Source organism: Schistocerca nitens, chromosome 1, assembly GCF_023898315.1.
Source record: "Schistocerca nitens isolate TAMUIC-IGC-003100 chromosome 1, iqSchNite1.1, whole genome shotgun sequence".
Classification (NCBI taxonomy): Eukaryota; Metazoa; Arthropoda; class Insecta; order Orthoptera; family Acrididae; genus Schistocerca; species Schistocerca nitens.
Window position 1 is genome coordinate 561505701 of NC_064614.1, and position 16541 is coordinate 561522241.

A 16541-nucleotide genomic window follows, 5' to 3' on the forward strand; every position below is an offset into this window, starting at 1 on the left:
ACGCAGTCTGTACCCTCCCTGCATTTTCGTTTGTCTGAAAGGACACATGGTCACACAAACACCCCAAAAGGGCTTGAAATGTTGTGTGGTGTGGTTGGCGGCTGTGAAGGTACTTGTTTTAGTGTAGCTGTGCTGCCTCTCGGCCGTTTCCTTCTGCTTGGTCGGACACAAACACCATTTCGGCTTGTTCCCGACATGAATACCAGACCATTCGGCTGCTTATAGCACGCTGCGTCAGTCACACAGCCTGCAGCACACTGGTGCACACGGCACATGATCAAAGGGACTGTCATTCGTCAGTGCCATCTACCATGGCAACGATGCGTTTGTGGACACATGTTCATAGGTCCTACTTTCCTCCATTGCCAGTCAGAAATCCATCCCTGCAGTTTGTCGGTTTTATTAAAGTTCACTGTGTGGACTGAAACCAGCTGCGAAAGACTTCATCGTCTTTGTACCTATGTTTTTCTTTCCAACTTCTATGAATGTCCTTTTTAGAGATGACCGCGCCTCCTCAACTGATTCGCCGCTGAGCTATTCATTATTGCAGTATCATAGCCTCAGAGAACTTCAAGCGTATCTCTTCATTCCTTAGTACTGCCATATTCCTTTCTTTGCATATTGATTTGTCCTGACTAGTGTCTTTAACTTCAGCCTACTCTTCATCACTACTAAGTTGTGACCTGAATATCTGCTCCTGGTACGCCTTACAATACCCGTATCTGATTTCTGAACCTCTGCCTGACCACGATGTAATCAAACTGAAATCTTCCCATACCTCCCAGCCTTTTCCAAGTATACCACCTCCTCTGGTGATTCTTGAACAGAACTACTTGCTGAAATTTGTTGCAGATCTCAATTAGTCTTTCTCGCTTCTGATTCTTCTACCAAGCCCATATTATCTCGTAATCTTTTTTTCTCCTCCTTCTCCTTCAATCGCATTCCAGTCCCCCATGGCTATTAGATTTTCACCTCCCTTAATGTACTGAGATACCCGTTTAATATCCTCTAGCTCTTCATCTTCTGCTTGCGACGTCGGTATGTATACATGAACTAGGGTTGTCGGTGTTGGTTTGCTGTCGATTCTGACGAGACAACGCTATCACTGAATTGATCACAGCAAATCACTCTCTGTCCTATCTTCCTACCGATAACGAATCCTACTCCCATTACACTATTTTCTGCTGCTCTTTACTCATCTGACCAGAAATCCTTGTCTTCTTTCCATTTCACTTAACTGACCCCCATAATATCTAGATTGTGCCTTAGCATTTCCCTTTTCAGATATTCCAGCTTCCCTACCACGTTCAGACTTCTAATACTCCACGCCCTGTTATGTTTTTGTTGGTGATTCAGTCTTTTTCTCGTGGACGCCTACTCCATGGCAGTCCCTACCTCGAGATCCGAATGGGGGACTGTTCAGGAATCTTTTACCAATGCTGAGATCATTATGACACTTTTCAGTTACAGGCTCCATGTCCTGTGGATACACATTATATGTCTTTAATGCAGTGTTTTCCATTGCTTTCTTTAAACTCATGTCGTTGATCATGGCTGAGCAAAAGAGTGCACTGAACCTGTATCCTCTCCTCCTCCCTCTTTGACAAGGCCTTTGGCAGAATGAGGGTGACATCTTATGCCGGAAATCTTCAGCCACCATTGCTGATGTTTTTTATTAAAAATTTAGGCGGTGGCGGGTTTCGAACCCGGGACCAAAGACGTTCTGGAGCTCGCAGTGAACACAGTGGGTGCCGTCATCTTGAATACCGGTACTTGTGCCATGATCTGAGTCAGAAGAGCGCCCTCTGCTGGCACGGATATGAATGAAGCCAGTTGGAGTCCAGGCCGAGTGGAGAACACACCTTTTTTGTAGGGAGCACATTGTGCTCATGTGGGAGCGATCTAGATGCTTGTAAAACAATAAACTGGTAGCCAAGATCGCAGGTATTCTTTGTATTCCATGATTACCGGTTTCGGCGAAAGTGAAGTCGCCATCATCGGATCTAGGGAGGACAGAAAACACTATAAAACTGGGCTTGGATTCCACTTATATAACATGTATACATATAAATTTAGTTACATACCTTAGGACACGTACAGGCTACATCTTCAGGGCAAACAATGGTGATATTAATAGTTGCCTGGAACACGCATGCCACACAAAATTGTCTTAAGTAGCACATAGGCGTACAAGAGAAATGACATTATAAAACTTAAGTGTTTCCGTCACATACAAGCGCAAGCTACGTACTATCGCAACTCCGGTTCTGTTCTTACACTACATCCCACGTCGCGATATGGCGCTAGCAGGAGGTGCTAATGAATGTCACAGCTCACGTCTTAACAGAGTCTACGTGTGTGGTAACATTATGTCATCAGGGCCTGTACATAATTCTAGAGATTACTGTATCATGTAAACATATACAAAACTTGTGAAAACTGCAGACCTACACAATTCCACATCTGCCTGGTCCCGTATAAGACATATCGAAAAGCAAATGCAAATTTCATGAGAACTGCAGAGTTACAAAAATGTCTGGTCCTATACCAAATAAGATACGATCATACGTAGATATTTAATAGGATCTGTAGGGTTATACACAGCACATCAGTCTGGTGATATATAAAATCTACCGAGAGTATATACAAATTTTAAGAACATTACATGGTTACACAGTGCATAAATTTGAAAATATCTATGAAACACACCTTGCGTATGAGAGCAGATTTTTCTGGTCATATCAAATGCACATCTGCCTGGTTACATATAAAACATACCTTGTGTAACTCGGTAGTCCCAGAAAATTTTCATTTCTTTTCGGTATGTGAGATCATTCATGGCTATTTCAGAATTCTCAATAAGATTATTGGTTATTGAATCTGCTGTTTCATCACCAAAGTTTGAATTTACATTTTCACTTTGGATATTTGTGACTGCATTCGACGTATCACTAATCCCACATCTGGCTTGACTACCGTTTATAGTTGTCTGTCCACCAGTTCGTCAGTACTACTGTGAGACTGAACTCCTTAGTATTGGGACAAGCACGAAGTACCGTTATCCAAGATGGCGGCCATGATATCATCTGATGACGTCATCCAAGATGGCGGCTTTATGTGGGAAGTTTGAATTTTGGAGGGAAGATACGTCAATTGGGCTACCTCCACTAACCTAGCCATCACCCAGAAAATGGTGGGAAGCTCAAATTCCTTCAGGATAATGCAGCCTCTACTAACATAAGAAAAACGGTGGGAAAGAAAGGGCAGTTGGGCTACTTCCACTAACCGAAATCATCCGACTGCCACCTCTTACTATGAATTGGTGAGAAGTCCAAATTCCATCAGGACAGTGCAACACTTCACAGCTAGCTCTACTAACCTAGGAAAATGGCGGGAAAATAGGTTACTTGGGCCACCTCTACTAACCTAAGACATCCGACCGCCACCTCTTCCTAGGAAATGGAGGGAAGAGGACTCGGCTGGCCTGACTGGCCGTGAGATTCTAGGCGCTACAGTCTGAAACCGCGAGACCACTACAATCACAGGTCGAATCGTGCCCCATGCATGGATGTGTGTGATGTCCTTAGGTTAGTTAGGTTTAAGTAGTTCTAACTTTTAGGGGATTGATGACCTCAGAAGTTGAGTCCCATAGTGCTCAGAGCCATTTGAACCATTTTGAAGAGGAATCGGTTTGTACTGGAAATAAGTCTTTATTTTGCATGCACTATTTTATTTAATCAATTAGAGGCAGTACAGCCATCCAATGTGGTCGCCAAGGGTTCCGGAGTCCAACTGACCTAGTACACAGTACCACCACCAGATGGCACTGTCAACCATTCCATGACATAACCCAAGATGGTGGGGGGAAATGGAGGGAAACAGCATGATCTCCATGGAATCTGTAGTCTAACTGACCTAGAACACAGTACTGTCACCAGAGGGCGCTGTCGTCTTTTCTGTGATGTAATCCAAGATGGCAGGGGGAAATGGGGGCAGACAGTGTTACCACCAAGAGATCTAGAGTCCAACTAACCTAGTACACAGTACAGCCACCAGGGGGCACTGTCGTCCATTCTGTGATGTAATCCAAGATGGCGGTCTGGGATGAGTGGAAAACGGGTGAAACAATGTGTTCACCACAAGATCTGGAATCCAACTGTCCTAGTACACAGTACCTCCACCAGAGGGTGCTGTCATCCATTCTGTGGCTGACTGACTGGGGGGGGGCAGGGGGGGGGGAAGATTACTTAGCCTGCGCTGGGCTGCTGGAGGGAGTAAGGAAAGAGTGTGCTTTATTTATTTTGCAACAATTTATTTAGGAAGGATTTTGAGGGATGGTATATTTATCACATTGATACAAAACACACACCACACAGCCTACAGACCTGTAAACTACTTTTCAATTACCGAAATAATGCACTACTGACACGGAAACAACTCCTAATTTACCAAAATAATTTCAGCACACAAAACACAGACATGCAAACTCCTCCTAAATAATGCAGTACACTGATGTGCAGACACAGTATCAACTCATAAACTGTCCAAATAACGAATAGCACAGCCTACACACTGGCTCACCAAATAATGCAACAGACACACATTCAACATGCGCAAGCACCGCCCGCCGCCCCCTTGTCCACAGGACCACAAAGGAGGCTACTGGCAGCCCTGGCGAAGTGACATGGCTGTCAGCTGAGAAGCCACGCACAGGTACCCATATGGGTCCCTCAAGCATGAGGCAGGGGCGTCCCTTTCATACTTGACACCTGAGAAAATCGTCTCAAAATGCGTGATCACCTAGGCACCGTTGCTGACGCGAACGGACTGGAGGGAAGACCTATGTGCAGAGTGCAGACGCTCCAAGGGCACATGTACTTTGAGGCCATCGCCGGACGTAAGCCAGCTTAAGCCGCTGCACTAACTCCATTGCTGCCTACAGTGACCAGGCGAAAGTTGGGTCTTCAAATGGTTCAAATGGCTCCGAGCACTATGGGACTTAACATCTATGGTCATCAGTCCCCTAGAACTTAGAACTACTTAAACCTAACTAACCTAAGGACATCACACAACACCCAGTCATCACGAAGCAGAGAAAATCCCTGACCCCGCCGAAAGTTGGGTCTATTTTCGGGTATACAGTTAGAGTTCTTTGAATGTTATACTTATGTCACAGAACTCCAAGGCGCGCTCACGCCAGCCCCATACGTGAGACGCCTATGGACATCACGTGTGTTTACTGTTGATGACGCGATAGCAGCGGATACTGATGTCACAGAATAGCACAGGGTGCACTGTTCGTAATGGGGCATGCGAGCTACCTCTAGCCATGCATGTGTGCTCTGCAGGGCTGACACATTGCGCGAAATGTTTATCCTGCTATCTATATACATCTCAGACACATTGGTAAACGTTCTCACCACTAAAAGCCTGTGCACTCTTGCGAAAACACCGTTAATCATAAAAGCGTTCTTGTTGTTTGGAGAGAGAGCATTCTGTAAGCATAGATGGAGGAAATCAGAACAATTACGCAAACAGAATTCGAAGCACTGTCTTACAGAAGAGAAAAAAATGGCCAGAATTTTCGGTATCCTACAGCTACATATCTGGAGATGTACTAATGCCACATTGGCAGATGAGTGATAGCATCCCCGCTAGATATGGGTGGTATGTGCCATGGTGTGCACAGCCACGCACATATAACGGGTGGCTACCGCTGCAGAATAAGCCGCAACTGCAATGTAGTTCTTCCGCATTCTGCCAGCCGGCAGTAGAGGCCTTTCCCGTCAAACATGAAAGCAGCCGCAGAATACGCATGTGCACAACCCCTTTTTCTGACGCAGATGGTAATACGATGACATCACCATCCGCCAATCAGGTATCGCCAACAGCCGCCAATCCGCACGACAGAATCGGCGGAGGAAGACTAGAGCAATTCCAGGAAAACTTCCAACGACCGGAGAATGAAATTTTCAAGCAAGTATTGAACTCGTACATCAGGCAGTTCCAAAATTCTGCAAAATCCGCCCAGTACCATACGCGCTCCGCGAAAAACTAAAAATGGAACTGCAGAGATTACTGAGGACGGAATCATATACCCCATAGCAAGTAGTCGATGGGCATTGCCAATCGTCATAATAGAGAAACAGAATGGGGCGATCAGAACCTGCAGTGACTTAAAACGCACCATCAACGCACAAACAGTCACAGAATCCTACCCTATTCCAATGATAGAAGAAATTGCCACTCGACTCGCTGGAGGAAAACTCTTTGCGAAAATAGACTTAAAAGATGCATACCTACAGCTGCCGATCGACTAAAAGACACAAGAAAAATCAGTAATCAAAATGCCTTTTGGGTTGTTTCGATACAATCGCCTCCCGTTCTGAATCTCCAGTGCTCCAGCGATTTTTCAGCGGTTCATCAAACAACTAATCCACAACATCCCGGGCACAGCAAGTTATTTGGACATCATTGACACAGGCCGGAACACAACGGAGCTCATAAGGACTCTTTCAGAAGTGTTTGCGGTATTTCAAGAGGCAAATCTCAAATGTAATGTGGAGAAGTGCGTTTTTGGGGTGCAACAAGTGGAATACTTAGGCCACATATTTAGTGCTTCACGCATACAACCCAATACGGCAAACATGGAGGACCTTCAAAAATGGCGCCACCCATGGATACCACACAGCTGAAGTCAGTATTGGAGAAAATCAATTATTACAGGTGGTATATCCCTCACGCTGCTGCAATAGCGGAACCACTGCACCACCTTCTCCGCAAAGGGGTAAAGTGGCACTGGTCATCCAAGTGTGACAATGCTTTCCAGACTTTAAAGAAGGCACTCTTAAAAACTACATGTCTTTGTGCATACGATCCAACACACCAACTGGTTCTAGCAGCGGACGCCTCTGATTATGGGGTCGGAGCAGTCCTTTCTCATGTGATCAGTGGTGTGGAAAGACCAATAGCGTTCATCTCAAAGTCTCTAACAACAGCTCAACGCAATTACAGCCAAATAGAGAAACAAGCTTTGGCTATAATATTCAGAGTGAAAAAGTTCCACGAATATCTGTATGGCTGACATTTTGTGTTACAGACAGACCACAAGCCTCTGATACCACTGTTCAAAATATTGGCCGACATACCCACCCGGACGGCACGCCGAATTCAGCGGTGGGCACTATTCCTGGCAGAGTATAACTAAGACATACAGTATCATTCATCAGCACGACACGCTAATGCAGACTTCATGTCTTGGCTTCTGGCAAAAGACGATCCGGCATTTGACACAGACCCAGTCATCTGCTGTCAACCAGAAGAGGACACAGAGGACCCACTGGCACAGCTTCCTCTAGATGCACAAATCATTGCCAAACGTACAGCTGAAGACAAAGTCCTATCTAAACTCCCCCAATTCATTAAGACTGGTTGGCCAGGCAACAGGAAACAGATACAAGGATGCATACCTTAAGGTGTACTGGGACAGGCGACACAAATTGTCGACACGGCATGGCGTCATAATCATGCGCGGTGAAAACCACGTTACCAGGGTAATTATTCCAGTGGCCCTGCACAAGAAAGCAGTGGATCTATTACATAAAAGATATTGGGGCGTGGTACTGACTAAACAGCTGGCCCGCAAACATCTCTACTGGCACGGGTTGGAGCGCACAATTGCGGACACTATAGCCTTCTGTACGACGTGCCAGCAACAACAAGCAGCACCTCCAAAGAAATATTTTCCTTGGCCCGCGGCAGAAAAACCATGGTCTTGGATTCACATCGACTATGCAGGGCCCTTCCTCGGCCACTACTGGTTAATCGTAGTCGGCTCCACGACGTGTTTTCCTTATGTATCACAGATGACGTCCACAACGTCAGCAGCAACAGTTCAAGCCGCAGTGCGCATTTTCGCAATCGAAGGGCTCCCCAACTCGATGGTATCAGACAATGGGCCCCAGTTTTCCTCTGTGGAATATAAGACATTTTGTACCTTAAATGGTATCCTGCTGGTACACACGGCGCCATTCAACCCTGCCTCCAATGTGCTTGCTGAGCGGTTCGTGCAAACATTTAAGGCAGAAATGGCAAAACTAACGACCCATTATGCTCTGCCTGCTGCTCTATCATTGTTCTTGTATTCTTACAGATGTCAACCTAAGGAGGGTGGATCACCAGCAGAACAACTACTTGGAAGACAGGCACGATCCACACTATCGTTACTGCAACCACAAGACAGGTAGGAGCAGCAGTCCCCTCAGTATCAGAGGAAATATCAGCCTGATCAGAAAGTATGGGTCATTGTACATACACGGCGGCATCCACATTGGATACCAGGCATGATCACTCATAACAAAGGAAGGGCAATGTACGCGGTCATCTGCACTGGAGGCGTTGTCCATATCCGACACCAAAACCAAATCTGGCTACGAAGGGACAACGACCTCTCACCTCAATCTCTAACTCCAAACACTGTTTCAGGTCACACTGGGGAGAACGTCCAAAACCCAGCCATCATGGAGGCACGCCCAGCAGCACCCAGCCATCAGCAATCGGAAACACTGTAGGACGTGGATTCTCGCCCAGGCTCTCCTCTTCCAGACATCGAAGCAATGGACACTGATCGGGACAGATGCCTCAACCTTGGTGTCTCCGTTCTTGTGGAGGGGGTGGAATGCCGTAACACACAGAGCCATGCAAATACAACGGGCGGCTACCACTGCTGAATAAGCCGCACCTGCAACTTAGTTCCGGCGCGTTCCGCCAGCTGGCACTAGAGGCGTTTCCCACCAAACATGAAAGCAGCCACGGAATATGCATGCGCGCAACCCCTTTTTCCAACGCGGATGGTAATATGATGACATCACCATCCGCCAATCGGGTATCGCCAACAGCCGCCAATCCTCACAACAGAATCCGTGGAGGAAGGCTAGAGCCACCGGGTTAAATAGCTGGCAGGAAAGAAAACAGGCTTCTTTTGACCCGCCATGGACCGCCACCAGGAGGAAACATCGTCGCAGCTGTATCGACCAGGTGCCCGTCTTCAATATGCCAGTCTTCGACCCGGAAGCAGTGTCCATCTAACTCCTTGGCATCCATTGGAGAGCATCGAGAGAACACTACTGAGGAACGTAAAATCAGTTCAGTTATAAAAGTCAATTTTATGAACGTGGCATATTCGTGTTTTGATACTAAAATTTTGGGCAGGAGAATAGCCTGTTTGTTTTCCAGAGAAGGTTATCTGTTGCAAAATTAAGTGATGTCCTAGCTAAACCTAATAAAGCAAATTTTATTATCACCTGGGTGTTGATCAGTGTATGCTTCAACTTGTCCTTGAACACTTGCTTTCTCAGAACATTCCGTACATACCTTGCCCTCATCTTGTTTGAATCAGTTTGTAGACACTCCTACATCCCAGCTCAAAGGAGGTCTTGTGAATGAATAGAGCATTGTGATTGTATTTTGTACAGATCACCATATTGTATTGGCAATTAAACACTACAACATGCAGTACATATAGTGAAATACAGAAAGCCTCTTTCTGAATTACATTGCTCTCCTACTGCGGACTGGAGCTTGCATATTAGACTGTGAAACAGATCTCCAACACAGCATTATATCACTACGTACCGTGCCGATGTAGTAAACATACAGTTAGTATTCTGCACCATACAAGATCAGTCCTTTTACATCATTCGTACATTTACTGCGAAGACAGACAGCACCGTATATACTTCCCACAGCGCTAGGTATTTTCCCACAGCTGCCGATCACAAGTCATCCACCCCCAATGCGTGACAAGAGCACCCTCAGTGGACCGAAGTCACTCTCAGAACTCTTCTACAAATTTAGGCTCTTTTCCCCCTTGGTCCGGACCTGCATGCTTGCTTTTCCACACCAATCTCTAGAGTCTGGGATTACAAGAACACATGTATTTCTGCGTGGTTTGCAATAATATTATACCATTTTCACGGTACTTCTCGATATCAAGCATACTACAGTATCCTACCGATCGCTCACACAACATAATTCAGAAGATATAGACTTGATATTATTTCTCTACAAAACCCAAAACTTTAGCGAGGTGGAGTGTGCTGTAGACAACTGAGTAACTGGAAACTCATCCCGTCTGCAAAGACCTTTCGTGAGAACTCAAAACAAATAGAGGAAACTGATATTTCCATTATTAATATCGATGTCCGTGATGTATCAGATTCCAAATCATCCCTATAATTTACAAAGTCAACTAATGTGTTTCTCATGTGTAGAGAAGCAGCAAACATGTCTTCCACCTGCTAGATGCACACACCACAATCGATGTTCCCTCAACTAAATAAAGGCATGAAATGTGCAGAAGCAGTCAACTGAACAATTTACATGGGCGGGAATAACGATCCAGCGCATACACACTTAAAGTTTCAGTCTTCTCAATTTTCCATATAATCGTGAAAGCTATCCAACACATACTAAGTATTAGTTTGCTATTCGTTCGTCTAGAGGACAACATGGTTAAGTCATCTACATTCCTACACTCCAACAGCCCTCTCCATTCACAGAGACCCCGCCGTTAACGAGAAACGTGAATCATTCTGGTCACCTGCGCTGCATGCCAAGCACACATAGGCAGAATCTTCCTAGAAAACCGGTCACATCTGTGTTTTATCATTGTACTTACAGTTAAATGTTACAATCATGGTCTCAATTGAACGACATTCGACAATGAGCGAAGTATCATAAATACACCCTGCTGGCGGCTGTGGCTCTGGAAGTAGAAATAACTGTACTATTCTTATGACTTGACATACTCTTCCCTCGGCTATCGCAATATTCTTCAGTCATCTCCTTTGCACATATCAGAACACAAACACATACTTTATAAGCCTGATGCTCAAGGTGAACCTATCACACATTCCCTACTACTACTAAGTATAGTACTTGGCCAATAAATGATTCCAGACAATACAAAATAATACTGAGAGAAAATCAGCGATGGGAGGACATGTATCATAAGTTTTTCTTGTGAGTGTTACCACTGTGTCTTAGAAAGAGGTGTAATCGGCCAGATGTTAAAAAACCTGATTGCAACAACTACTGTATTTACTATCTCAAGCGGTCTTGGTTATACAGGTGCACACAAGTATCCATGTTAAAAGCTATACTGCATTTATAAATCGAAGTATGACATTACCTCTGAATGGATTGGTTTTTTTGGACAAATACCGAGACAGTGATAGTGGGGGTGTGTATTATCAGACCAGCAGTCCAGTTACATGTAGCCCATGATGCAACCTCAAGATAAAATAGCTGAATTTTGAAAATGACTCGGCTAAGGCATTTGGTATGGAACCACTATCTGCAACTCCCTCACGCCGCTAGATATTTCTCCCGTATGTGTAACTTATTCTGTCTTGATACCGTGTCAGAGGTTCTGCGATATATCCACTGAGTTATAGGCAATGACTGATTGAGAAGGATCACAAACAGTTGTAGATGTTGCGCTGATTGAGGTCATAAGAAATGTACACTAGCTTTTCAGATCTCTAGTGTTACACTATCCACTAGAAATGATGTCTATGATTTGCAATCAAGTCCTTCCGCTCAACCACGTACCCGAATCTATCTGCAACAGTAAAATTCCAGCGTGGTTTTAGTGAGTCCCTAAGAATCTTGCATCTGCTCCCATTTCTGCAGCTTTGCACATGTGATCATTCCAATTTAAGTCGGAAGTGAGCAGAAGTCGGAGAAAGCCATATCCAGCACCTTCTGCAACCCATATAGAAACAGAAAAACCTGAGTTAGTGCAACATGACCTTGTTTTGACCATTCGGTGGAAATGCGCGCATTGTGGTGTGCCTCCAAACTAGATACATATACTACAGTCTGAAGCGGATCCACTTCCATTCCCATCTATCAGCCCAGCAGGCTATCATCGTTACTCTCTACCATCCAACAAACAAAAATTATGAACTATAAAATCTCCATTAATTTCGTCCGATATAGAACTCACCTAGGCACTGTTCCTGGCGCAATGACGTATAGCTGCAATGTTGTTTTGGTACAGAGAGATAGTTCTTGTGATGCATCCAAGAATAGCATTACTCCTAGCAATCCTAATGGGACACCCCATCCGTCACTGAATTTACCTGTCAAACTGCTGCTGCTGCTGGTGTGGGCCGATCATATTAAATATACAGCTTTTGATCCACTGCAGAGGGCAGTTTAAGGTTCCATCACCTGTAGGAGGATGATTGTATCCCACAGACTATACTGTAAATTACAAGAGACGCTCCCTGTGGTCCTGTCTCGTTGTTTGAAATATTATTTTTTCTACTGTGACATGCCTTGTACACTGCCATGCATTTTGTTTTTCTTCCACGACTTCAAGGTCTGTGTCAGATTCTAAACTGACATTAAGACATTCTGATCCATGGCCTCTTGCAGAAAACTAGATGTCGCACAGTGTAAATCATATTGTTACTATGGCTACCATAACACGCCACAAACACGGATGATTTTAAATAAAAGAGAGTTACAACATAAGCAAATTGGGGGAGTTTTGGGGTGTTGTGGATGGTTTCGAAATTCGAATATTCCATTTCAACTGATTCATCATAATTGCAGTCATGTATGCAGTCACTTTCGGTCCTATTCGCCATCCACCAAAACTCTTTCTCCAACTCAAACAAGCTATGTAAGTCAATCATTATGTGGTAACCAACAGGGTGACAGTGCACGGATGAGATGGAAAAGACACCATCGATTTACTCTGATAATAAGCATCACAGTTGATAGTACGAACAATTTTAGCAATTTTACAGTAGTTTCAACACTGACCAATGATGCGACAGCATGTTTTCCAGTTTCAGTATCATAGCTAAACCATCCCTTCTCCACTTTGCAAGTATCATTGAAAACGTGGATAGATGACTGTGAAGTACATCCATGCATTGCTAATTCTCAAACATGTACACCATCAAAGCGTATCACTCAGTGCTCTACATATTTCTAACACCTCAAGCATACGGCTTAATTTATGATCTATCTCTCTGTGTATGGGAGTCACAGAACATTCTCACTGTCTTAGGGTGAAAGTAGAGAGTGAAAGACCCTCCTCACACTGTCATTGACCAACCCGCCCTGCAGCACCATTACCGATTTAATCTGCAACCGACCAGAATTAGGCCACTACAATCCACGTCTCTTGCATGAGTGGAACTTGCTGACTCCTCACCCATCCAAGGGCACAAGATTTCTCAAGATGTGCCCATGTCGAGGACATTATCACTCCTTATTGATGTGTAGTAACAGGTTTCAAAGTGCCTTCATGTAATAGCAGACAGTTAAGAAGAACAAGAAATGGATGATTTTTGTGCATGATGGAGCTCCAGATGGATGGAATTCGACGCAATTTTACGTAAATCAACCAAGCTATCAACTCTTAAGTATTGTTCTAGAGTCTAGGATCAGTACCTGGAAGGTATTTGTAAGAGAGAACATAAACAACTGCATTCCTAAGGCTACAACGTACTGCACTTAAAATGGCCTATATACAGAGTTTCTCTTCAGAATGCAATACGTATGACATCTGTACAATGTTTAGTTCTTGTTCAATAAATAGTTGTAGTTGACAGTGTTCCCAGTCTTGATGTACACCCCCCTTATTTTGAGGGATTAGGGAAACATTCCATGTGGGAAAAATATATCTAAAAACAAAGATGATGTAACTTACCAAACAAAAGCGTTGGTATGTTGATAGAGCCACTAACAAAAACAAACACACACACAAAATTCAAGTTTTCACAAACCACGGTTGCTTCATCAGGAAAGAGGGAAGGAAAGAGAAAGACCGAAGGATGTGGGTTTTAAGGGAGAGGGTAAGGAGGAGTCATTCCAATCCCGGGAGTGGAAAGACTTACCTAAGGGGGAAAAAGGGAAAGGTATACACTCGCACACACACACACACACACACATATCTGTCCGCACATATACAGACACAAACAGACATATGTAAAGGCAAAGAGTTTGGGCAGAGATGTCAGTCGAGACGGAAGTACAGAGGCAAAGATGTTGTTGAATGACAGGTGAGGTATGAGCAGTGGCAACTTGAAATTAGCGGAGGTTGAGGCCTGGTGGGTAACGGTAAGAGAGGATATATTGAAGGGCAAGTTCCCATCTTCGGAGTTCTGATAGGTTGGTGTTGGTGGGAAGTTTCCAGATAACCTGGATGGTGTAACACTGTGCCAAGATCTGCTGGCCGTGCACCAAGGCATGTTTAGCCACAGGGTGATCCTCATTACCAACAAACACTGTCTGCATGTGTCCGTTCATTGGAATGGACAGTTTGTTGCTGGTCATTCCCACATAGAAAGCTTCACAGTGTAGGCAGGTCAGTTGGTAAACCACGTGGCTGCTTTCACATGTGGCTCTGCCTTTAATCGTGTACACCTTCCGGGTTACATGACTGGAGCAGGTGGTGGTGGGAGGTTGCAAGGGACAGGTTTTACACCTGGGGCAGTTACAAGGGTAGGAGCCAGAGGGTAGGGAAGGTGATTTGGGGATTTCATAGGGATGAACCAAGAGGTTATGAAGGTTAGGTGGACGGCGGAAAGACACTCTTGGTGGAGTGGGGAGGATTTCATGAAGGATGGATCTCATTTCAGGGCAGGATTTGAGGACGTCGTATCCCTGCTGGAGAGCCACATTCAGAGTATGATCCAGTCCTGGAAAGTATCCTGTCACAAGTGGGGCACTTTTGGGGTTCTTCTGTGGGATGTTCTGTGTTTGAGGGGATGGGGAAGTGGGTCTAGTTATTTGCTTCTGTACCAGGTCGGGAGGGTAGTTGCGGGATGCGAAAGCTGTTTTCAGGTTGTTGGTGTAATGGTTCAGGGATTCAGGACTGGAGCTGTAGGGAGGGGACCGTTTGATATGGAATAGGTGGCATAATGGAGGTACTGTTGCTTGTTGATTGGTTTGATGTGGACGGATGTGTGAAGCTGGCCATTGGACAGATGGAGGTCAACGTCAAGGAAAGTGGCGTGGGATTTCGAGTAGGACCAGGTGAATCTGATGGAACCAAAGGAGTTGAGGTTGGAGAGGAAATTCTGGAGTTCTTCTTCACTGTGAGTCCAGATCATGAAGATGTCATCAATAAATGTGTACCAAACTTTGGGTTGGCAGGCCTGGTTAACCAAGAAGGCTTCATCTAAGCGACCCATAAATAGGTTGGCGTACGAGGGGGCCATCCTGGTACCCATGGCTGTTCCCTTTAATTGTTGGTATGTCTGGCCTTCGAAAGTGAAGAAGTTGTGAGTCAGGATGAAGGTAATGAGGAAAGAGGTTTTAGGTAGGGTGGCAGGTGATCGGCGTGAAAGGAAGTGCTTCATCGCAGCGAGGCCCTGGTTGTGCGGAATATTTGTGTATAAGCAAGTGGCATCAATGGTTACAAGGATGGTTTCCGGGGGTAACAGATTGGGTAAGGATTCCAGGTGTTTGTGAAAGTGGTTGGTGTCTTTGATGAAGGATGGGAGACTGCATGTAATGGTTTGAAGGTGTTGATCTACGTAGGCAGAGATACATTCTGTGGGGACTTGGTAACCAGCTACAATGGGGCGGCCAGGATGGTTGGGTTTGTGAATTTTAGGAAGTAGGTAGAAGGTAGGGGTGCTGGGTGTCGGTGGGGTCAGGAGGTTGATGGAGTCAGGTGAAAGGTTTTGTAGGGGGCCTAGGTTCTGAGGACTCCTTGAAGCTCTGCCTGGACATCAGGAATGGGATTACATTGGCAAACTTTGTATGTAGTGTTGTCTGAAAGCTGACGCAGTCCCTCAGCCACATACTCCCAATGATCAAGTACCACGGTTGTGGAACTCTTGTCCACCGGAAGAATGATGATGGATCAGTCAGCCTTCAGATCGCGGATAGCCTGGACTTCAGCTGTGGTGATGTTGGGAGTAGGATTAGGGTTTTTCAAGAAGGATCGAGAGGCAAGGCTGGAAGTGAGAAATTCCTGGAAGGTTTGGAGAGGGTGATTTTGAGGAAGAGGAGGTGGGTCCCGCTGTGACGGAGTATGGAACTATTCCCGGCAGGGTTCAATTTGGATAGTGTCTTGGGGAGTTGGATCATTAGGAGTAGGATTACAATTATTTTTCTTCATGCAAAGTGATATTTTCAGCAGAGAGTACGAGTGTAGGACAGTAAATCTATGATGAGGGCTGTTTGGTTGAATCTGGGAGTAGGGCTGAAGGGGTGACCTTTGGATAGGACAGAGGTTTCGGATTGGGAGAGAGGTTTGGAGGAATGGTTAACTACTGAATTAGGGTGTTGTGGTTCCAGATTGTGTTGATTAGAATTCTGAGGTTTTGGGGGGAGTGGAGCTGGAAGTGGGACATTGAGTAGATGGGAGAGACTGGGTCTGTGTGCAATGAGAGTAGGTTGAGGTTTGCTGGAAAGGTTGTGGCGGGTTAGTGAGTTGCCTCTCTGGAGGTGGGAAACCAGGAGATTGGATAGTTTTTTGAGGTGGGGGGTGGCATGCTGTTCTAATT

General features: G+C 45.1%; 1 long non-coding RNA gene across 1 annotated transcript in view; it reads left to right on the forward strand.

Annotated features, from left to right (window-relative positions):
- The window catches only part of LOC126254705 (uncharacterized), a 294775-nt gene extending 285683 nt beyond the window's left edge, over positions 1 to 9092 (forward strand). The window contains exon 3 of the long non-coding RNA XR_007546360.1: positions 8153 to 9092. This is a non-coding gene — a long non-coding RNA (uncharacterized LOC126254705). The remainder of the gene's footprint in view (positions 1 to 8152) is intronic.
- Positions 9093 to 16541: the final 7449 nt, after the last annotated feature.